We start from the raw sequence: 22,929 nt of genomic DNA, 5'->3' as shown, positions 1-22,929 counted from the left end.
ACCCATTTCGGCCTCCCACAGTGCTGGGATTACAGGCTTGAGCCACCACGCCCTCCCTGATTTTGTATTTTTAGTAGGGATGGGGTTTTTCCATGTTGGTTAGGCTGGCCTTGAACTCCCATCCCATCCTTGGGTGATCCATCCAACTCAGCCTCCTCAAGTGTTGGGATTACAGGTGTGAGCCACCACGCCTGGCCAAGGCCATGTAATTTCTTAAGTGGAAAGATGAAGTACTTGATGAACTCAGAAGTTTGACTTCAAGGCCCTTGATCTTTCCATAACACGTGGTTCCTTCCCTGGTTGGTGGGAGTGACTGAAGAACTGAAGGAATCTGTGTTTTGTGGAAAGAGGACCTGAGGGGTGTATGGTCTTTCCAGGCTTGGAATCGGCCATGCTGGGCTTCTGAATTGTATAGCTTGGCCATATAGAAAGAAGCCCCTCATTTAAGACTTATTCTTTGGGGGAAATAAAGGAAAGCCGCCCACATGAGACAGGCAGAGGCGACTTTCTCAGAGCTGCTGTGGCAAGGGAGTCGGCATTATCACTTGCGTGTGGCAGAGACTGACACGCAAGTGAGTGGCGGATGAGGAGTGAGGAAGCTTCAGGATGGAAAGAACGGCCCCCAGTGGAGGCTGTTGTGGGGGCTGGAGGCGGCTGTACAGAAGTGGGGTGTCCTATGTGATTGGGTAGGGGCACATTTGGCTTTCTTTGAAGTATCCTAACTGGAAACAGGGGCCAAAATTAGGGTGGCTGTCAGTTTTGAGTCAAGCCCTGGCCACGTGGGACAGAGTTGTGGTTTAGTTTCTGGGTTGTGGAGAGAGAGCAGTCTGGCTTCCTGTCTGATGTGCTAGCCTGGCTGGCCTCCTGGCTGTTGACTGTAGATAGGGGATTGGTTTCCTGGGTGGTCAGCTACAGGTTGTGGTCTGAGTTCTGTCTTTCTACATATGATCAGGCATGGTCTGTTTGTATATTCAGTCCCACATTTTTCTTGTCAGTAAAGATATCAAATGACAAATTGGATACATTGGGAATTCTTTACGTGTCTGTGTCCCCTGGAGGAAATTTTCACGTTCACATTTAATCAGAATGAATATAAACAATTGGGCCGTTTATCTTGAAAGTTGAAAATAGGAAATCGTCAACAATACTACCTCGGCGCCATTGCCTCTCTGTCCATCGTTAGGGAATGTGTTTTTATCCACGGCCGGCTCATCGTCCACCAGTTTGTGGTTGATCCGCTTCTCTATACGTCTTGTCTTGTGTGCATCTCATTGTTTGCTAGTGTTAGTTTTCCCCTTCGTCAGTGTAGTTTATTTGTGTAGCATCTGTTGGTAGGAAGTTATTTGTGGAATTTGTGAATGAAAGGGACTTTGGAGGTCTGCTGGGTCAGCCCAGTGATTTTAGAGATAAACGGAAATACAGGGAAATGTTCCAGCTTTTTTGGTGGCAAAACCAGGAATAGAAAGCAGTGTTCTTTGTGTCACAATGTCATTGGAAGACAGCTCAATGTGGGCCTAAAATGCAGAGTAACTAACTTTCATTTATCTCTGCTTCTGACTCTTGTTATCAGACATTTTAAATTGACCTTAATGTGTTAGCAGAAATATGAAAAGTCCTGACTTGTTTACATATAAGGTACTTTGTCGCCTACTCATTTGGTTGTTTTTTTCAACAGGATTGAAAAGACATTGTTATAAACTGATTGTTTATGTCTCCCCCAGATTCTTGTACTGGAGCCCTAACTGCCAGTGTGATGGTATTAGGGCGTAGGACCTTTGAGAGGTGATTAGGGTTAGATGAGGTCATGAGCGTGGGCCCTGGTCTGACAGGATTAGTGCACTTAGAAGAAGAGAAACCAGGCCGGGTGTGGTGGCTCACACCTGTAATCCTGTTTCCTGGTGACCTGGGCCGAGTGTCTCATCCGGCAGCCTGTTTCCTGGTGACCTGGGCCGAGTGTCTCATCCGGCAGCCCTGTTTCCTGGTGATCTGGGCTGAGTGTCTCATCTGGCAGCCCTGTTTCCTGGTCATCTGGGCTGAGTGGCTCCATGAGAAGTTGCACCCATCTTCTCCAGTAGTGCATCTTTTCACAGCAAGCAAAACATTTTCGCCGCGTTTCTAGTGGGACAGACACTAGCTCTTTTCTGGGCATCAGGAGACCTGGCTTTGTTCTGGTTCAAGCAACAGCTGGTGAGTTACCAAAGATAGGTCGCATCTGGCCTCTGGTCCTTCACTTTATAAGTAGAATCACAGTCCGAGTGGACATCACTGCCCTGGTCTCTATGCGGGGCTGAGTGTTGTGGGGATGATGGCTAAGTGTCAGGGTGCATTTCCACCACTAGGGGATTACAGGCCAGCCAAAGACACAGGAGGAAAGCTAACAGCCCCGGGCAGGTACACAGAACCAGAGGAGTTTGGAAGGGTGGTTCCAAGCTCCGTGGTGTGATTGATGTGATCACAATAAACATTTTATCTCTAAGTCTTGGGCCACTGGACCAAGAGCAGAGAGAGCTGGTGTTGAGTTGTAGTGATAGTTGCATGGTTCATGTGCCTGCTGAGCCTGGCTTGGACTCAATTCCATTGAGTCCCATTCCATTTTACCTTCTGTTTCCTCCTTTTTCATGCTCCTGCTTGTTTCTCCAGAAAAAAATGCAATAAATTCCTTTCAAAAACTTTACAAAAGCCATAGATGCTTATTGAAAATAGTTCAAATGATATGGAAGACAGAAAGATAGGGAGTGTTTTTCTGTTGTGTGTTTGAATGAATGTGTCTTTGGGGTAGTCACTATTAACACTGGGTGTATTTCCTTCCAGATCTTTTCCAGTGCACCTACAAATATATATGTACACTTTGTAAAACACAAAATAGTACCTGATAAACACTGAGTCCCCCTACTCCCACTCCGCAGTCTACATGGACATCCTTTCATGGTGATACGATGAGACCTGATCGACTCCTTTTGTTTGTTGGAGTGCTAGGTACTAATAGCTACAGATAACTCACCTTCAGTGGGGATTTACCATGTGACAGGGTCTGTGCTCCAGGCAGACTACATGAAGTGGATCTTAAAGCTTTTTACAACAATGCTATGGGTGAACGCAGTAATTGTTAACATTTTGTAAATGATAGAATTGCAGTAGAGAGAAGCAAAGCTGCTTGCTCAAACTCATGGCACGATTCCCCCAAAGAGAGAGAGAACACTTTTAAAACAATTGTTGTTACAGTCAGGTGATTTATGATCATTTGAAGAAATAGTGCATTCAGTGAATACATTTCAGGGTCTGGTACAGTCTGGGAACTGTTCCTGAAAATGCACTGGGCTAGTGGTAAGGGAGCTGTCCATTGGCCCTTTGCCCCTAGTGCAAGGAGGGAGGTCCTGAGGAGAGGGGGCATGGAGAGAAGATCTCTGAACAAACCTTGCAACATCCATTTCTGCTGAATCTGGTCCGAGGTCTGGTTCTTGACATGTACACTTTTCAGAGATACTTGGTTTTGATTTTTATCATGGTTCACCTGGGCAGCCATGGTTTCAAACTGGCTGGAGATGTGGTCTGGAAGGCCAGTGCTATGGCCATCCTTCCCACTCCTGCAGGAGGGGAGTCATCCTGGGACTAGAGGGCTTCGCCTGTAATCGGCTATCTCATAATAAGTGGATTTGATGCTGGTTTCGCTAGGTTAGGAAATTTCTCATTTGGAAGGAAAACGGATACTTGTTTTTGGGTTTTGCTGAGAAGCCACAGGGTTTAGAGCAGGGACTGGAAGTTTGTTGAGACACACGTGAGTGCACTCAAACATCTTCCATGAAACGTGGAAATAAACACAGTGTTCCAGAGAGGTCCCTGGCTTTGGGATATAAATATTTCTGTAACAGAATGGCACTGGATGTCTGCTGTATTTTTTTCTCTGCTATTTTGGCAAGTTTTATTTGGGTGTGTGTCTCCTGTACAGAAGGTATGACATCAGTTTTTGCCACCAAGTATTTACAGCCGTTGGTGCCTCCTATGTGGGTCACTTTTGTGCCGTAATTTCCTTGGGGGAAATTGTAGGTCTCCTACCCAAAGCACATTGCCCATTTCAAGGTGCTCCTGGTTTCTGAACATCTGTGGCAGTGCCTTCCATGTGGGTGAAGCCAGCCAAGAAAGTACCTCCCCCCCAGGAGGTGGGGACTGATGATTGCCTGAGTGAGGAGGCCGGGGATGAGCCCTGGACTAGAACTTGTGACCGGCTGCTTTTCCTTCTCCTCCTCTCCTTCCTATTTTTCCACCACCCCCACTTTTTAAAAATTTCTTTTTTTTTTTTTTTTGAGATGGAGTCTCGCTCTGTCGCCCAGGCTGGAGTGCAGTGGCCGGATCTCAGCTCACTGCAAGCTCCGCCTCCCGGGTTTACGCCATTCTTCTGCCTCAGCCTCCCGAGTAGCTCGGACTGCAGGCGCTCGCCACCTCGCCCTGCTAGTTTTTTCTATTTTTGTTAGAGACTGGGTTTCACTGTGTTAGTCAGGATGGTCTCGATCTCCTGACCTCGTGATTCGCCCGTTACAGGCTTGAGCCACCGCGCCTGGCTTAAAAATTTCTTATTAAAAATTGAGCAGTATTTTGGTTTCCTTTATTCACTATTCCTTGCTAATCGTATGCAGAGTGAGCCTGGGACAGCGGAAAGGAATGTTGTATTTAGCTTCAAATGATCCTACCAGCCCCGCATTGAGGGGCTTTCGCCAGGCGGCATTGTCAAATGGCATTGTGGAGGTTCTCCTTTCAGTCCTCAGCGTTAACCAGCAGAGGCAGGTGGTACTTATTCCTGGTTAATGTTGAGAAAGTTGAGCTCAAAGTGGCTAAGGGAACTTCCCAAAGTCACATAGGAAGTAGCAGAGTAGAACCAAACACAGGTTGTCTCTGAATCAGGCAGGTCATCAGATTCCAAAATGGGCTCTTAATTTTTGGAGGTCAAAAAGCTGAACAGACACAGATATTTCTTTTTTCTTCTTCTTCTTTTTTTTTTTTTTTTTTTTTTTGAGCTAGGGTTTCGCTATGCTGCCTAGGCTGGTCTAGGCTCAAGCTGTCCCCCTACCTTAGCGTTCTGAGTGCTGGGCTTACAGGTTTGTGTCACCATACCCAACAGAACAGACATTTCTTTAAAGAAGACATACAAATGGCCAAAAAAAAATGTGAAAAAAATGCTCAGTATCACTTATAATCAGAGAAATGCAAATCAAAACCACAGTGAGGTATCATCTCACCTGTTAGGATGAGTATTATCAAAAAGACAAAAAATAACAAGTGCTGGTGAGGATATGGAGACAAGGGAGCTCTTACACACTCTAGGGGGGTGTACACTAGAGCAGCTGGCTGGGCGCGGGGCACACGCTGACATCCCAGCACTTTGGGAGGCCGAGGCGGGCAGATCACCTGAGGTCAGGAGTTTGAAACCAGCCTGGCCAACATGGTGAAACCCCGTCTCTATTAAAAACACAAAAATTAGCTGGGAGCGGTGGATCACACCTGTAATCCCAGCACTGTTGGGCGGCTGAGGTGGGTGGGTCACTTGAAGCCAGGAGTTCAAGACCAGCCTGGCCAACGTGGTGAAACCCCGTCTCTACTAAAAAATACAAAAATTTGCCAGGTGCAGTGGCGGGCGCCCGTAATCCCAGCTACTCAGGAGGCTGAGGCATGAGAACCACTGGAACCCGGGAGGCAGATGCTACAGTGAGCAAGCCGAGATTACATCACTGTATTCTAGCCTGGGCAACAGTGAGACTTTGTCTCAAAGAGAGAAAAGAAAAAGAGTAAGAGTAAGCTAGGGCACCCACTATGGCAAACAGTATGGAGGTTCCTCAGAAAACTGCAAATGAAATTACAGTGTGATCCAGCAGTCCCACTACAGAATAGATACCCAAAGAAAAGGAAATCAGTGTCGGAGGGGCATCCACACCTCTATGTTTCCTACAGCACTGTTCACCATAGCCAAGATACGGAATCAGCCTCGGTGTCCAACAGCAGATGATGGATAGAGAAAATGTGGTGTTTATACACAATGGAGTACTATTCAGCCATAACACAGGATGAAGTCCTGTTATTCTCAGCAACGTAGATGGAACTGGAAGATATTATGAAATAAACCAGGGACAGAAAGTTACACAGCACATGTTCTCTTATGTGGAAGGCAAAAAAGAGTGGATCTCATGGAAGTTGAAAGTAGACAGAGGATCCTAGAGGGTGAGAAGGGTGGGGGAAGAGGGAGATAGGGAGAAATTTGTTAAAGGATACAAAATTATAGCTGGATAGGAATAAGTGCTAGTGTTCTATAACATAGGATGACTATAGTTAATAGGAATATATAGTTTCAGGCTGGGGGCGGTGGCTCATGCCTGTAATCCTAGCACTTTGAGAGGCTGAGGTGCGTGGATCACCTGAGGTCAGAAGTTTGAGACCAGCCTGGCCAACGTGTAGAGAAACCCCATCTCTACTAAAAATACAGAAATTAGCCGGGCATAGTGGTGGGTGCCTGTAACCCCAGCTACCAGGGAGGCCGAGGCAGGAGAATAGCTTGAACCTAGGAAGCAGATGTTGCAGTGAGCTGAGATCACACCACTGCACTCCAGCCTGGGCAACAGGCCAAGACTTTGTCTCAAAAAAAAGAAAGAATATATAGTTCCAGATAATTGGAGGAAGGGTATTGAACGTTACCAACACAAAGAAATGATAAATGTTTGAGATGGTGGATATGCTAATTACGCTGATCACATACATTACATGTATTATAACATCACTATGTGTACTCCATACATATGTACAGTACACAATTATGTGTCAATTAAAAAAAGCTGAACTTAGATTGGAATGGCTATGAAGTGTAGGTAGCTTTTTCATATTTTTGATATAGACCTTAGGCATTTATTTTAAGTAAACTACCCTTGGCTTCAGGAAACGTTTAGTATTTGAATGTTAGCCTTGCATTTTATAATACAGAGAAGTAAAACTGTAGGCTTGCTTTAGATACAGTCACAGGGGTTTGCCGTGATGACTTTTTTATGTAATAAGGGGGAAATATACCTTAATTAATAGGCATAAATGCTCATTTTTCTCCCCCGTACACATTTTTAGTTGTTGTCCAGACATTGTGATACTTATGCAAACAGTGTGCGATATCTTAGGTAGGAATCAGAATTTTAAGGTAAGAATATTTAGAGTTATATATGTTTCAGACTTTCAAACTGGACATTTTACATGTCCATTATATAACCATAATTACATTTTCAAAAAGACAACGCCTGTCTTTAATATAAGTGATGCGCTAGCATTTTTTTTTTTTTTTTTTTGAGACAGGGTCTCACTTTCTCCCAGGCTGGAGTGTAGTGGTGCGATCATGGCTCACTGCAGCCTCAGCCTCATAGGCACGAGAGATCCTCCCACCTCAGCCTCTCAAGTAGCTGGGACCACAGGTATACAACACCATGCCCAGCTAATGTTTAAAATGTTTTGCAGAGACAGGGCCTCCCTCTGTTGCTCAGGCTGGTCTGGAATTCCTGGGTTCAAGTGATTCTCCTGCTTCATCTACCCAAAGTGCTGTGATTACAGGCATGTGCCACTGCGTGGCCCCATATAAGTGGGATGATGACTTTAGCCTAGGAGTTCCACAGCAGCCTGGGTAACATGGTACAAGACCCTGTCTCTACAAAAACTAAAAAAATTAACTGGTCATGGTGGCACCTGCCTGTGGTCCCAGCTACTCTGGGAGGCTGAGGCAGGAGGGCAACTTGAGCCTAGGAGTCAAGGCTGCAGTGAGCTCTGATCTTGTCATTGCATTCCAGCCTGGGTGACAGAGTGAGACCCTGTCTCTTAAAAAAAGTTACTGGCTACCTGATTTTTCATAGGAAAAAAACTTGAACTCTGCTCTAAACCTCATACGTCATACAAAAATTAACTCAAAGTGGATCGTGGGATAAAATGTAAAATGCAAAATAAAGATGAAAAGAGGAGCTAGAGACTGGGAGAAACTATTTGCAAACCACATGTCTGATAAAGGCCTCATATCTATAATATATAAAGAACTATCAAAATTCAGCACTGAAACCAAATCGTCTACTTTGAAAATGAATAAAAGACCTGAAGAGACATTTCAGATAACATATAAGCACATGAAAAGATGTTCAACATCATGAACCATCAGAAAAATGCACACTAAAGCCACGTCACTCTACACCTATCAGGATGCCTAAAATAAAAAGTAGTAACAAGACCAATGCTGGTGAGGACGCAGGGAAACGGGATCACTCACACTTGGCTGGTGGGAAAGGAAGACGGTACAGCCATTCTGGAAAACAGCTTGACAGTTTCTTAAAAAACTCAATGTGCAATTGCCATAGGAGGCAGCACTCACATTCATAGGCAGTTATCCCAGAGAAATGAGGACTTATGTTGACACAAAAGCCTTTATGTATCTCTTCATAGCAGCATTATTTATGAAGGCTAGAAACTGGAAACAGCCCAGAGACTGCTCAGCAGGTGAATGGTTAAACAAACTGGTGCACCCAGGCCCCAGATACCACTCTGCAGTAGTTAATGACATCCTTGTTCATCAGTTTTTCAAACTAGAAACCACCATCATGCTTACTCCCCTTTTTTCCATCCTGGGTCTGAGTGGATTTCATTTTGCATTTCTTTCCAATGTATTTTCCCTCTGTCCTTTCTGCTTGCGCCTCATGCCTGATTTGAACTGTTTTAAGAGCCACCAAATTGTTTCTCTGCCTCATCATGGAATCCTTTCTACACTTCATGCCCCATATTGTCATTGGAGCAATCTTTCCAAAACATGAAGAAACTAACTTAAAAGAAATATCCCAGGTAGCCTTCCAAATAAAAATAAGCTTTCTGTTAGAAGTTTGACTTCTTGTCTATAGGGAACCCCAGGACTGTAGAGAGACGGATTTGCTGTCTGCATTTTAAGATCAGGCAGAAATCCCTGGAGGGGCCCATGTGGAATAGTGGCACAAATACCAGTTCTAGAATCAGAAGCCCTCATATGCTGGTTCTAACACTAGCTGGATGTTCTTGAGAAAGTTTTGGTTTCAAACCTCAGTATGAGGAAGCATACTCAAGGGATCACACAAGGCTACTGGGAGGAGCAGATGAGGGGCATGGTGAACAGGCTGTGTAATCCGTGAAGCACGTCGTATGTGTGAGAAGTGGAGCTGTGTGAATAGTGGTTCCGGAATCATTGTGTGAAAATGATGGAAAGCACATTCGTAGTTCTGCCTGATGATGGCACTGGGCACCTGTGTTGTACATGCCTGCAACATGGGTGAGGCCCGGGTCAGTACAGCTCACAGTTTGGTTTTCATTCAGTTAGAAAGGCCCGAGAGGACCCTTCCCCCCTCCAGCTGTAGGAAGGAGGCGGCTGTCTCCTGCCTCTATTTGGTGGGATTGTCTGTGGCTCCTTAGGGACAGCAATGTAGGGAGTTGGGGAAGAAAGGCGGCCTGACTGCTAACTAGTCAGCCTTCCCCCAGGAAGGAGTGGAGGGGTCATTTCGTGGTAACTTGCCAAGTCTTTCTTAACCCATCTGCTCTTAGAAATGACCAGCATGACAAGTAAAAGACCCGTTAGAGACAGATGGGCTGTGTGTCCCGTGCGTTTATGGCTTTGTGGCCTCAGAGCTGCCAGAACTCGATAGCTTTCTGGGGAACGGTGGGTCAGCCAAGGGGCTGCAAATAGTGAGAGGAAGAAAATTCACCGTCGCTGCTCTGGTCTGGGAGTGATTACTGAGGAGAGCGGCATGGAGGGCCCAGCCGTGGGGTCCCTCTCAAACACACCCTGACCGCAGTGGGAATGCGGGTCTCAACCTCTCTAGGCCTCTGTGATTTTCGTCTGTCACATACTCATCTCCAGCAGGGACGTCTATGGTGATGAGATGAGGGAGCATCCTAGCACATGTGGCACTTAGTAGGCTTGTGGTGAGTGGACGCTGGCGTCAGTGTAACAGGAGACTGGGCGCTGCGTGTGGACGCACTCATGTGCTGGTGGCATGGGTGGACAGAGGAGAAAGGGACGCTCTGCCGTTCTCCTTTTGGTCTGTCACCCCCGCTGTTGTGAACAGAATCCGTGAGTGTATTCTGTTGCCCCAGTCAACTTGGTAGGCTGATTGTTCAATTTTCTGCTTCCACTTTTGATTTCCTAAGAATGGGAAAAGGAATACTTCAGTTACTTTTCTGGTTGATGGCATATATTCCTTGATATCACCTTAATGCTTTTTAATTTCGATGTACTTTGGATGCTGGAGCTTGCCTGACATCTGTGTTTTTATGCCTCACCCTCGTGCATAACTGTTGGCCACACCAGGAGCAGAGAGAAGTGACCAGACCGATTGGTAGCAGGGCTAGGACTGGAACTTCCCAGCCTTTTGTTGCCCAGCAGGCTCTGTTTTCTGTATTGCACTGCTCTTCCCTATTTCGACCCCTGTTAGGACAGTGGATGTGAAATGTAGCTGGGCGCTTTTGGGGGTGTGCTAGGAGTGTGGCAGATGCCTCAAACTGGCATTTTCCCCTGATTCTGAATTCTCGTGGCTCAGAGTCAGTCTCTAGGCTACTGACCGGGAAGATACAGGAAGTTGTTTTGTATGACAAACTATGCCAGGGCATTTTTTTCACCCGGCAATTTATTTGGTTTGGACTGGAATAAATCTCTGCTATTGGTTTCTTTGCCAATATTATTAGGGAGTGGAGCCTGACTTGTTAACTTAGCCCGATTCGTAGTGCTTAGAATCTCAGTGAGTGTGTGTTGAACGGAGCGGAAGTGTGAGAGCATCTTGGACAGTGGTTTGCAAACCTAGCTGCATCTGGGGGGCTGTGAAAAAAGCATGCGTGCTTACTCCCGACCAGTTGAAATAGAATCTGCAGGAATGGAGCCTGGGCAGCTGTAGTGCTGTTAAAAAACCCCCAGGTGGTTCTGGTATACCGTACAGGTTGAGATCCACTGATCCACAGTGAATTGGAGTCCTGGATCATAGACATGCCTTACGCTTTCACCAGCTTAGAATGGCTCTTATGCTTTAGAACTGTGAAAAAGTGTTATGCAACAAATGTGGAAATAGCCTAAATGCCACATCCTGTTACTACCTGTCATGAAGTATATTTACCAGTTATTCACTCTGTTCTGATCTCTACCCATTCCACGTTTTCTTCATGGAACAATAATTTGACAGTTGGTTATGCAGAACCAGAGTAAGTCTAGTTTGATTGGCAGGAAACGATTTTGGGTATGAAGTACTCTTTAGACATTTATTGAACTCTTGTTTGTACCACCGCTGTGCTGGACAGTTTATAAATATTACTTCTTTAAACAAGGCCTGTGGAGTCAGGCTGCCTGGGTTTTGCTAACTAGCTGTGCCATTTGGGACAAGTTTTTAAGCTTATATAAACCTGACCTTCATCTATGAAATGGGATGACAAGGGGTCATTATCATCTTACAGGATCGTGCAAATGTGTGTGTAAAGTGCTTAGTTTGGTGCCTAACACATAGTAACTACTCAGTAAAGTTATTATTACACCATCATCATCATATTTAAATGTAAATATTAAGAGCTAATAAATTTGTAAAAGGTACTATACCTTTACCCCTTGAACCAAAGACTACTTTAGTTTTAAGTGGTTGGGTGAATTTATGCCTTAAATATTGGCCTCTTGAATACCTTGAATTTCAATTGAACGTAGCCAGAGGATTTCATAATTGGACCATTGCCTCTGGAAGTTGGAGTTTTGTTTGTTTGTTTGGTTTCACTTCCTACACTAAGCATGCGGCTGTGCACACCTTTATGATGACTTCTGGTACTGGAGAATCAAAGCTTCATTAACCTCTTTGGAGGAGATGATCTTATGCTATATGAAGCATTCAGACTTTGTTAACTGTGTACCATCCAGACAAGAGCAGGTGCTTCCCATGGCAGCCTGTCCTTTTCTTAGCTCTCTCATCAATCTAGCCTGTTCCTTCTATTCCTCTTTATACTAGAACTTCTCTTTGAACAAGGAATGTTGTTTTGTCACTGCTAGGTCCCTAGCAATTAGTAATGCCTAGCATATACTAGGTGCTTCCTGAATGTTAATAGGTGATAATCTAGCAGAACACAAGATAAATCCACAGGTTGAGATTTAAGCTGTGTGGTATGAATGCTGCATTGGCAAACTTATTCAATCAATTTTGTTAATGCAAGTTTAACATATCTTAGTAACTGACTTAGTTCAGGAATCATTTACTGAATGTCTTCTAGGCCAGACATTGGGGACAGAAAGGTAATAATATATGATCCCTGCCTCATGCACAGGAAGTCTAGTGCGATGGACAGACACGTGCCAATGGCTGCCATGGAATATGGTGAGCATTAAGATAAAGGGGCACCCTGTGTGCCCTTGGAGCATAGAGCAGGGCTTGTGTTCTGGGAACAGGGACTCCATGTGAAAGCACAATTTAAATTTTCTTTTTTCTTTCTTTTTTTTTTTTTTTTTTTTTGAGACAGAGTCTTGCTCTGTGGTCCAGGCTGGAGTACAGTGGTGTGATCTCGGCTCACTGCAACGTGCTCCCCCGAGGTTCAAGCGATTCTCGTGCCTCAGCCTCCCGAGTAGCTGGGATAACAGGTGTGCACCACCACGCCTGGCTAATTTTTGCATTTATAGTAGAGATGGAGTTTCACCGTGCTGGCTGGGCTGGTCTTGGACTCCTGACATCAGGTGATCCTCCCACCTCGGCCTTCCAAAGTTCTGGGATTATAGGCATGTATGTATTCATCCTTTTAAATATCTGCGGGTAGCACTTAACTTTAAATGGGTACTAATTAAACTATTGAATGACTTTAGTATGGATTGAATGACTTTGCTCAGGCCTCGTTTTTAATTTCCTTCATTAGAGGAAAAAAAAAAAAATGCAGGTTGAAAATCCCTCATCCAAACTGTTTGGAACCAGAAGTGTCTCAGATTTTTTTGCATTTTTGGATTTTTGAATATTTGTATTATACTTGCTGGTTGAGCATCCTGAATTCAAAAATCCAGAGTCTGAGCTCTTCCAATGAACATTTCGTTGAGCGTCACGTCGGCACTCAGAAGTTGTGGATTTCGGAGTTTCTGGCTAGGGAGACTCATCCTGTATGGGCGCTGGGTTGTTGCAGGAGTTCCGGACCAGAGGTTGGGTGACTAGGGTTTGGTTTTCGCTTTGTTACTAAACAGGCTGTTTTCTCCCATAAGCTCAGCTTTAGGTCCCCCGGTTGTCAAAGAAGGGAATGGGCCGTCTGATGTTGAAGGCCTCTGTTAGTTTTGACTTGGAGACACCTGGCTTCAGTTCATCTTCCTTAGGAGTGGACAAAGAATATGGGAATTTTGAAATTGTTAGTCAACATCTACAGGGTTGTTGCAGCCTGGTTTTGGGTAAAGGTCATCTTTAGTGAGCCCAGGGAGAAACAGTGGTTTAGCTGTCCGCTGAGAGGGGTAAGCGGTTCTATTAATTTTCCTCTGTGGTAGTAGAAGCATTGTTAAGGGTGACAGCGTTAGTGGAGCAGGCTGGAAAGAGGAGGGGAACTCACTGTTACAGGTTATATTGAATGTGTTTTCAGTCACTAAATGCTTTTTATGATATGTTTTTCAGGATGTCAGTGTTGTGTGATTTCTCTGTGTTAAGCACAGGAAATTTAACATCAGCAAAAAAGAATGCTGTTTCTTTTTTTTTTTTTTCCTTTGAGATGGAGTTTCGTTCTTGTCGCCCAGGCTGGAGTGCAGTGGCGTGATCTCAGCTCACTGCTACCTCGGCCTCTTGAGTTCAAGCGATTTTCCTGCCTCAGCCTCCCGAGTAGCTGGGATTACAGGTGCTCACCAGCATGCCCGGCTAATTTTTATATTTTTAGTACAGATGGGGCTTTGCCATATTGACCAGGCTGTTCTTGAACTTCTGACCTCAGGTGATCCTCCTGCCTCGGCTTCCCAAATTGCTGGGATTACAGGCATGCGCCGCCACACCTGGCCTTGAATGTTCTTTCTATGGGAATCTACAAAAGCCAGGTTTTGAGTCTAATGGCAGAAAACCTCTTCTTCATTGTTGAGCTGTGCTGTGAGCTTGGAGGGCTTCAAGCCCAGCTGGAAAAGCTGTAGTATTTTATGTCAGTTGGCTGTCTTGGAGAACTTAATGAGCACTGGGCTGGAGTGATACTGTCAGAGTTCATGAGCGGTTTGAGGCTCTCAAAGCCTAGATACTGGGGTCGCCCAAATATATTGGCTGGACTCACTATTTCTCTCGGGAGTCGGGGGTTGGAAAATGCTGTGGTCTTAACTCTGCTCTTAATTTGATGGTGCTGTTATGAATGGTAAGAATGATTTCATACGTTTGCATTTTGCTTTGTAATTCACAGAGAATTTAAAAATCCGTTATCTGATTTTATTCCCTCAGCAGTTCTGTGAAAAAGGCAGAGCAGTTTTCCTATCTTCTGTTTTCCCGTGATTCTCTTGTGGCTCACAGAAGCTAAGAGCCTTCACCAAGGTCATAGGGTGAATGAGTCGCAGAGCTGGGAGTAGAGGCTCAGGCTTCTAGGGACCCTGTTTCTTCCTCGAATAGCTCGCTCCCGTGGCGCTATGCTCAGGTAACGGCACATGCTCGGTTTGGTCTTTTGTAAATCCCTGCCCCATTTCGGGGGAGGTTCTTGGGAGGCTTCTATTCGTTTTGGAGCATTTAAGTATCTTGTCCTCTCTCCCTCTTCCCAGATGCATGGGCATTTCTGCAGGCCCCCAGGCTGGCCCTTGTCCATGGGGGCGTCTCCTGCCTCCACATTGTTTGCATGCTCCCTTCTGAAGGTGCTCTTCCCGGCATGGAACCCCCTCGTGCTGCCTCCACACTGCAGGCTGTTTGGTAAATGTTCCTGACTCAGCATCGTTGCTTTCTAGAAATGGGACGGGGTATGGATGCCAAGTTCTTTTCTGTGTGAAGTCTGCGATTGTATCATCTTGCCTTCCCCGTGTGTCTTTCTTGAGGTTGTCGCTGTGTGGCGGTCATCTGTGTTCCCTAGGGTGCCTCCCTTGGAGTCCCGGCCGTAGCAGACATGCAGTCAGTGTTCATGGCCTAAATGAGAGGAAGGCCAACAGAGCCATTAAATCTGGGAAATGGCAAGTGAAGGAAAGGAATTTTTATTGAAGGCGTGTGAAAAAGAAATCTTTTTAGAAAAGTTGACCTGTTTCTCAACTAGAGTTGAATTTCAGCTCAGAAAAGCAGCTGTGTGCCCAGAGGGCTTTGGGATTTCAGTTTGTGACAGATGAATTGAATTTGTTGTTGTATGAATGTGCTATGCATTTGTGGTTTTATTAGGCCTTTCTCCCAAATGGAATCGATTTTTCTATAAAAGTCACACTTCCTTTTTGAGAAGTGTAACACTAATTGTATGGGATGGTCTCCCAAAAGATGACCTGCCAGGAACCAAACACTGCCTGAGACTCACGGCCTCTGGTTTCTGCCTGTGCAGCTGCAGGGCAGAGAGGCACGCTCGAGCTGAAATCAAGACGCATGTCTGCATCTTCCCTTTCTTGACTGCTGTTTCGTCTCTGAGCTGGCCTGCCTTCAACGTCTAGGAGCTTGGTGGGTGTAGACACATTACGGTACGGAGGAGGGATATGGTGTTACAACAGCCAGGAGTCTCGCTGAAGTCTCTGTTCTCTTCCTGTCACTGCTCTGACTTTGTATAAGTCACATGTGTAGGGCTGTGCCCAGTGGCTTACACCTGTAATCCCAGCACTTTGGGAGGCTGATCTGGGAGGATCTCTTGAGCCCAGAGTTTGGAACCAGTCTGGGCAACATGGTGAAAGCCCATCCCTACAAAAAATAAAAATTAAAAAATTAGCCAGGTGTGGTGGCTCATGCCTGTAATCCCAGCTACTGGAGAGGCTGAGGTGCGAGAATCACTTGAGCCCGGGAAGTCGAGGCTGCAGTGAACCATCATCATGCCACTGCACTCCAGCCTGGTCAGAGCAAGACCTTTTCCCAAAAATCCAAAAACAAACAAACAAAAACCCATGTGTAATAGTGGCAGTAGCTAACTTTTGAAAGTTTGGAGAACAGTTCCGAAATACCTGTGACCATGGACAACTTACTTAGCCTTTCTCTGCCTTAGTTTCCTCATCTATGAAAAATGAGAGAATATGGTACTGATCTTGCAGGATTTCAATGAGAACTAAACGAGATCAAACTCAGAGCCTGGCACCTCGTGAGCCCACACTCAATGTTGTTATTTCAACATTTTAGAGGAAAATGAATGCTAATGGGTCATTATGGCTAAACATAGTCTATCACTGGTGTTACTCATGGTATTGGAAGGAATTGAATTCCATATAGATAGTGTGATGGAGAAAATATTTGGGGCATTGGCAGTATTGATTCAAAGAACAAAGGACGTGTCTGTCCTGTGTGGAGAGCCGTTTCCGCTTGTTTCTTTAAATGCTATGGGAAAAGCCGTGGACCCTGTGCTCTCTGCCCGACAGCTTCAGTCTCCGCATATTGATTTGGCCAATTGTCGCTCGCTGTCATCATGGTAGCAGCAACGGAAGGGACAGTTTGTCTTGATTTGCATTTTTGTGTGTTTGTGCTATTTATAGACAATTAAGACATGGAAGCCTGTTTATGGCAAGCTGGCAAATTCAGCAAAACATGGAAAAACCCGTTAGCACAGTTTGCACGTGTGCGGGCACAGAGCAGCCAAATAAACACACACATTTTCCTGTATTTTAAAACTCTCTGGAAAAAAAAAAAAAAAAAGACATTAAACCATTGCCCAGATGGCTTCTAGAGCTAGAGCTTTTTCCTTGAAGTACATGAGTATGGCTGTCAGACATCTGAAACCCGAAGCCATCTTAAAACATCATTTTGATGCTACCCACTACCCGCCCTTTTTTTCCATTTGTAAGGGACAAGGATCCAGGAAGGGAAGTATCAGCTTACAAAGGCTTTTGTTACAATTAATCGTTCATGTTCTTTTTTTTTTGTATCTTATTCTCTGTTTACATTTTATTTTTATTTTCTTATTATTTTTTTTGAGACAGATCCTTGCTCTGTCACCCAGGCCGGAGTGCAGTGGTGTGATCTCGGCTCACTCCAACCTCTGCCTCCCAGGTTTAAGTGATTTTTGTGCCTCAGCTTCCTGAGTAACTGGGATTACAGGCATGTGCCACCACGTCCTGCTAATTTTTATGTTTTTAGTAGAGACAGGGTTTCTCCGTGTTGGTCAGGCTGATCTTGAACTCCTGAACTCAGGTGATCTGCCTGCCTCAGTCTCCCAAAGAGCTGAGAGTACAGGTGTGAGCCACTGCGCCCGGCCGCTGTTTCCATTTTGTAACGCTAGCGTCACCCCAGTGTAGGGTGGCTAGGCGTATTCTTCTTTCCTGTTTCCTGGTGTATTTTCCTCTAGAGTATTGATCTCTCTTTAACATACTTTTTGGTTGTCTGTTTCTACCTACAAAAATATATGTTCCCTGTTATATCACCAGTGCCTGGCACACAGATAGTTAGTCAATATCTGTTGAATGAATGAATGAATGAATGAATGGGCTGAAAGAACCTTATTCTTCTTTCTTCTGTCACTTTCCACCAAATGCTTTTGGAAAACGCTATGTGAACAGGGATCATAAGCAGGAGAGGTTACACACATGGCTCTGGGATAGCCCATCATCCTCAGATACTTGTCTGGAAGGAGGTGGAGTACTTGAGTAGAAATGATACAAGATAACTTCTTCAGAAAATCAGCCAAGTGTCACAGCTTTTCACACAGGCGTGTGATGTTTGCGTATGTGTGTATGAAGAGCTGTCGTGGCCTAGAATCACGAGCCTTTAGATCCCCTGTACAGATAGAAAAATAAAGGCCAAGGCCCAGGAGTGCTGCAGACCACCGAGGTAGAGTCCCTGTCTGCCCTTCTCAGTGTCCGGGCACTTCTCACTGCACTCCCCTCTTTACTGCTAAAGCCACCTTCCCTGACTCTGAATGTGTAACCACGAGGGAGAAAATGTACTCCAGGCTCACAGTTTGTGGAGAAAAAGCCCAGCAGCTGAAAATAATGTTCACAAAGTTTGTACCTAGAAAAAGTGGCCATTTCTATCATGTCTTTAAATTTCCCTGTTTCTCATACATTTTATAAACAAGACATTAGAAGGAGATTCGGGAACAGCAACTTTAGAACAAAGGATAAAAAATCAAACCTAGAGCATTCCAGTTTCTGTTTTCTTCTCAGTTTAGGGCTGAGGTACTTTAGCTTCCTGTCTAAGGGACTACTCAAATCTGATTAGAAGCCATTGTGGGCTGGTAATTATCCATAATTTTAGGAAGACAGATGCAGCACCAACTCTGTTCTCTAACAGCAGGCTTATTAATTTTAAATTTGCATGGCAGGAGAATCAGATGGCGAGGCGGGATAAGTGTTCAGATGCTTGGTCATTGATAGCTTTTTACTTCCACGTATCACATGGGGATTTGGGACTCGGGGAGCCCACTGAGAACTGATGATTGTCTGTCCCCTAACCAGCTGGGTTCTTTTTCCTCCTGAGCTCAGAAAGATTGTTCCTACTGCAGCCAGGGAAGACAGGTTGTTGACTGGTTAGAAATCATGGCAGGTTATTTTCTTCACCCGCAGTTCGCAGTTGGAAAGCAGAGCTATCAAAAGTTATCTTCTCTATTGTATTTCAAATCTGGGTGTTTAAAAAATTATATAAGCAAATTAAGCATTTATTTAATGGTAGTTGTGTGTGTTCTTGATGTGAATGAGAGGTGCATTCCCTGGTAAAATCCCTGGGACTTTATAGGAGGCTGTGAGCCTTAGAAGAGAAGTTGCTTTTCTAGATGATCACGTAGACATGATGCTGAGCACTAGACAAAAATGTTGATTGAAGTGATTTAAAAAAATTTTGTCTGAGTTCAGATTTTACACCAATATTTAGAAAATCAGCAAAAGAACTTGGAGGAATGTTCTCAGGCATCCAGTTCAGCCCCCTGCGCACATTGTCATAAAATCCGAGTGTGCGTACAGGAAGACACATTCTTTTCTGTTCTCATCGCAGGTCCTTCCCTGGCTCTGCAGCTGTCTGTCATGCACGTCCGTGTGAGGAGACCACCAAACAGGCTTTGTGTGAACAATAAAGTTTTTTAATCACCTGGGTGCAGGCAGGCTGTGTCCGAAAAAGAGAGTCAGCGAAGGGAGATAAGGGTGGGGCCGTTTTATAGGTTTTGGGTAGGTAAAGGAAGATTACAGCTAAAGGGGGGGGGTTCTCTGGTGGACAGGAGTGGGGGTCACAAGGTGCTCAGTGTGGGAGCTTTTTGAGCCAGGATGAGCCAGGAAAAGGAATTTCACAAGCTAATATAATCGCTTAGGGCAAGGACCGGTCATTTTCACTTCTTTTGTGGTAGAATGTCATCAGTTAAGGCGGGACAGGGCATTTGCACTTCTTTTGTGATTCTTCAGTTACTTCAGGCCATCTGGGTGTATACCTGCAAGTCACAGGGGATGCGATGGCTCGGCTTGGGCTCAGAAGCATGACATTGCCCTCTTCCCGACCTTCCCTACCTTTTCCCTCCTGTGCGGTTCTCTCACAAAGTGAATGGCCTCAGCCACAGCTTCTCTGCAGCTGCATCAGACTGTGGAGACAGGAGTGGTGGCTGCTGCAGGGCCTGCTGTTCCCACGGAGCCCAGTCTTGCTTGCCGCTTCAACCTGGTCACCATTTTGCACCGAAAGTATGTAATTCTACGGAATGAGAGCCAACATGCTGGGAATGGAGGCGTCTTTATCACGGTGCTCTGCATATTTTAATCTTGGGTGGAAAGTATGGAAAAGTATGTGAAACCTGTGGTTTGATGTCAGAAGGACGTTGTGAACTTGATGTGGACTGAGGATGTTCAGGTGCAACAGGCACCCCGGCTTCATTAAATGAGACTTCTCCATCTCCCTGCCAGGCACGCACAGTTGTATGGCCACGTCTTATGTGTTATCCTTATCTAGAGTGTGCCTTGGCATCATGCTTAAAGTTACATGATGATATTCTTCCTCATAGAGTAGGTCCCAAGCCGCATTCAACACAGAAATGTACTCTTCCTGTTCTACATCGAAAGTGCTTTCATCTACCAAGTGGGAGAGCAGTCCTAAAATCTGGGCTGGAATCACAGAAGGAAGGCTTTGGGAAGCAACAGATTCCCTAGTCCAAAGCTGGGTTTTGATGAACCTAGAAACAGGACCAAGAGAAGTGAATTTGCCTAAGGCCCAGACAGTGTCTCACGGTAGCATTTGAACGTAGCAGTTTCTTGACCTATTTCTTTAAATGATTAGTCATGCTTCCTCTGATTCCTATATAAATGTATTCCTCATTCATTCTTTTGTTTCAGTGAATTATCGCAGTGCTACCACGTAACAGTATTTGAGTCAAAATGTGGCAGTGTTTATCCCTTTCCAAGGTTTTTAGTTGCACAGTTTGTCAAAGTTGTGCTTACAGTTTCTTGTTGGTTGCAAGGTGTCCTTTCAGAAGCCGATTGTGTGGTGTATTTACATTGCTTGTTGGAGGTAGTTTGGTTAGAACCTACTTCGAGTGGCTGGCGTGGGCCTGGGGGACAATGACAGCTGCCTGCTTCATGGGCAGAGATGAAGTAATTGCTTCCTAGGAAGTACCATCCTCCTGACCACACTCTCCAGCCCATTTCCTTTGTGGTGGTTTCCTCGCATCTGCACGTTTCTGGCTTCATGTGAGTCTCATTTATTTTAGCATATGACTTCAGGCTGTGGGGAAGAATGGCCATGTTAGCACAGAGATGCACACAAAGGAACAACTGGCTAAATGTGAGGAAAGACATTCTTACAGGGGGTTTTATTTCTTTTATTCTTTAACAGGCAGTCTGGGAAGCATTCTGGACACTTGGCCTGCACTGTCACAGCTCCTCCCTGCAGGATCGCAGATGTTTGGAGATTGTAGTGATAACTGTTATCATTGAGAATGTCATTCTCACAGGCTCTAATAAGTCAGGATTTATTCAGTGTTAATTTGTTAAAGACAACTGTGTTTCTACCAAATCCATGGGAGACGTTTCTCCTGGCAGTGTTGCTGGGGGTATTCCCGTGGCTTAGTCTTAGGGAAACACACGCCTTTGAATACTGCTGCAGCTGTGAGTACCCAAAGCGCACCACAGTACTTTTGCCATATGGGGTGTTAGTCACTGATACACGTCTCAGTCAGACCTGATGGATTCTTGACCTCTTCCTTTTTTAATTTTTTAATTTTTATTTTATTATTATTTTTTTAAGAGCACAACCCCTCAGGTGGCCACCATGAATCTCTGGTGTTTTCAGTTGGCTGCAGCCTATTTGCCGTCTCTGGTTCAAACATACTCGAAGCCTGATGATGCTTGCCTCGGTTGTTCTTCTGCTGTGTGACCTCCGCGCCCGCAGGGTTCAAGACTGTCAGAGCTGGGAGCCACCTTCACAACTACCAGGGTTTCCGGAACCTCCTTTATCTAGCCCTGGGGATGGAAGAGATGTCATCAGAGGCGGAGGCTTATTAGGTTTACATGCCATTGATAACGAATGAGGAGGTTTTCTTTTATATAAGGGGAGCTTCTCAGAACGTGCTTTAGTAGGGTAAAGAAGCTTTTGAGGTTTGCTTTCTCTGGAAAGATAATTTGTGATCCTGCTGTTGCTTTCAACAAAAATATAATTTGCATACCAGTGCATGTTGTATTACTGAGCACTGGCTGACAAGTGGTTCTTAACTCGTCATTCACTCCGCCACTGTTTCTTGAATGGCATATGTTTGCCAGCTGTAGTAGGAACTTGCTAGGCTCTAGGACTAACCGTTATGAAACGAGGGTCCTGGGGGAAGCAAATGCATATAACTATAAAGGTTTGAGGGGATATCAGAGGGGGTGCCTATAGGTGGAAAACTTCGTTCATTCATTGTCCCATCTAGGAGGTTTTGTGTCTTAGCAACGTGTTCCATAGCAACACATCCCTCTATCAAAATATTCATCATATTAAATTGAAATTCTCTGCTTAGGTATGTATTTTTCCGACTAAGTTTAGAACTGGTTAAGGACAGGCTATGGGGTATGTATTATATATATCTACACACACACATATATTTATATATATACACACATTACCGTTGTAAATATACAATATATATTTATATATATACACACATATATATTTCTCCCTCTCTATATGTACATACAACCCACACATATATATGCACACACACATATATATGAAACACACACACACACACACACACACACACACACACACACTTCTACTGCCAAGCACAGAAAGTCAAAGCTAGGCAACATTTCTTTTAGTGTTCATGAAAAAATAGATGTGTTAGTTGAGAGCGTCCTTAAGTTGCCAGGGGAAAGACAGGATGGATTCACAAAGGGAGATAGTGTTTTTTTTTTTTTTTCTTTGTTTAATTCTTCAATTCAAAATAATCCAGACTTATGGAAAAGTTGCAAAAATAGTACGGAGAATTCCCATATACTCTTCCCTCAGATTCCCCAAACATTTCACCCCATTTGTACTTTCTCTCTCTCTGGATATAGTTTTTTTCTCTTCTGAAATGTTTTAGAGAGGAAGGTAGAATGCAGGGCAGGGTGAAAGGTGGAAGGAGAGAGGTGGGTTGGGAGGCTTTTTTTTTTTTTTTTAACCTCCTGAGATGGAGTTTTGCTCTTGTCACCCAGGCTGGAGTGCAACGGCACGATCTCGGCTCACTGTAACCTCTGTCTTCTGAGTTCAAGTGATTCTCCTGCTTCAGCCTCCCGAATATCTGGGAGTACAGGCACCCATCACCATGCTTGGTTAATGTTTTGTATTTTTAGTAGAGGGGTTTCACCATGTTGGCCAGGCTGGTCTTGAGCTCCTGACCTCTGATGATCCACCTGCCTTGGCCTACCAAAGTGCTTGGGAT

At 44.8% G+C, this 22,929-nt stretch overlaps 1 pseudogene; it reads left to right on the top strand.

Moving 5' to 3' along the window:
• The first annotated feature begins 485 nt into the window (after positions 1-485).
• Positions 486-22,929, top strand: part of LOC139361432 (SH3 domain and tetratricopeptide repeat-containing protein 1-like) — a 40,187-nt pseudogene continuing 17,743 nt past the window's right edge.

Source organism: Macaca nemestrina, unplaced genomic scaffold, assembly GCF_043159975.1.
Source record: "Macaca nemestrina isolate mMacNem1 unplaced genomic scaffold, mMacNem.hap1 Scaffold_49, whole genome shotgun sequence".
NCBI lineage: Eukaryota > Metazoa > Chordata > Mammalia > Primates > Cercopithecidae > Macaca > Macaca nemestrina.
This window is presented reverse-complemented; position numbering and strand designations above follow the sequence as displayed.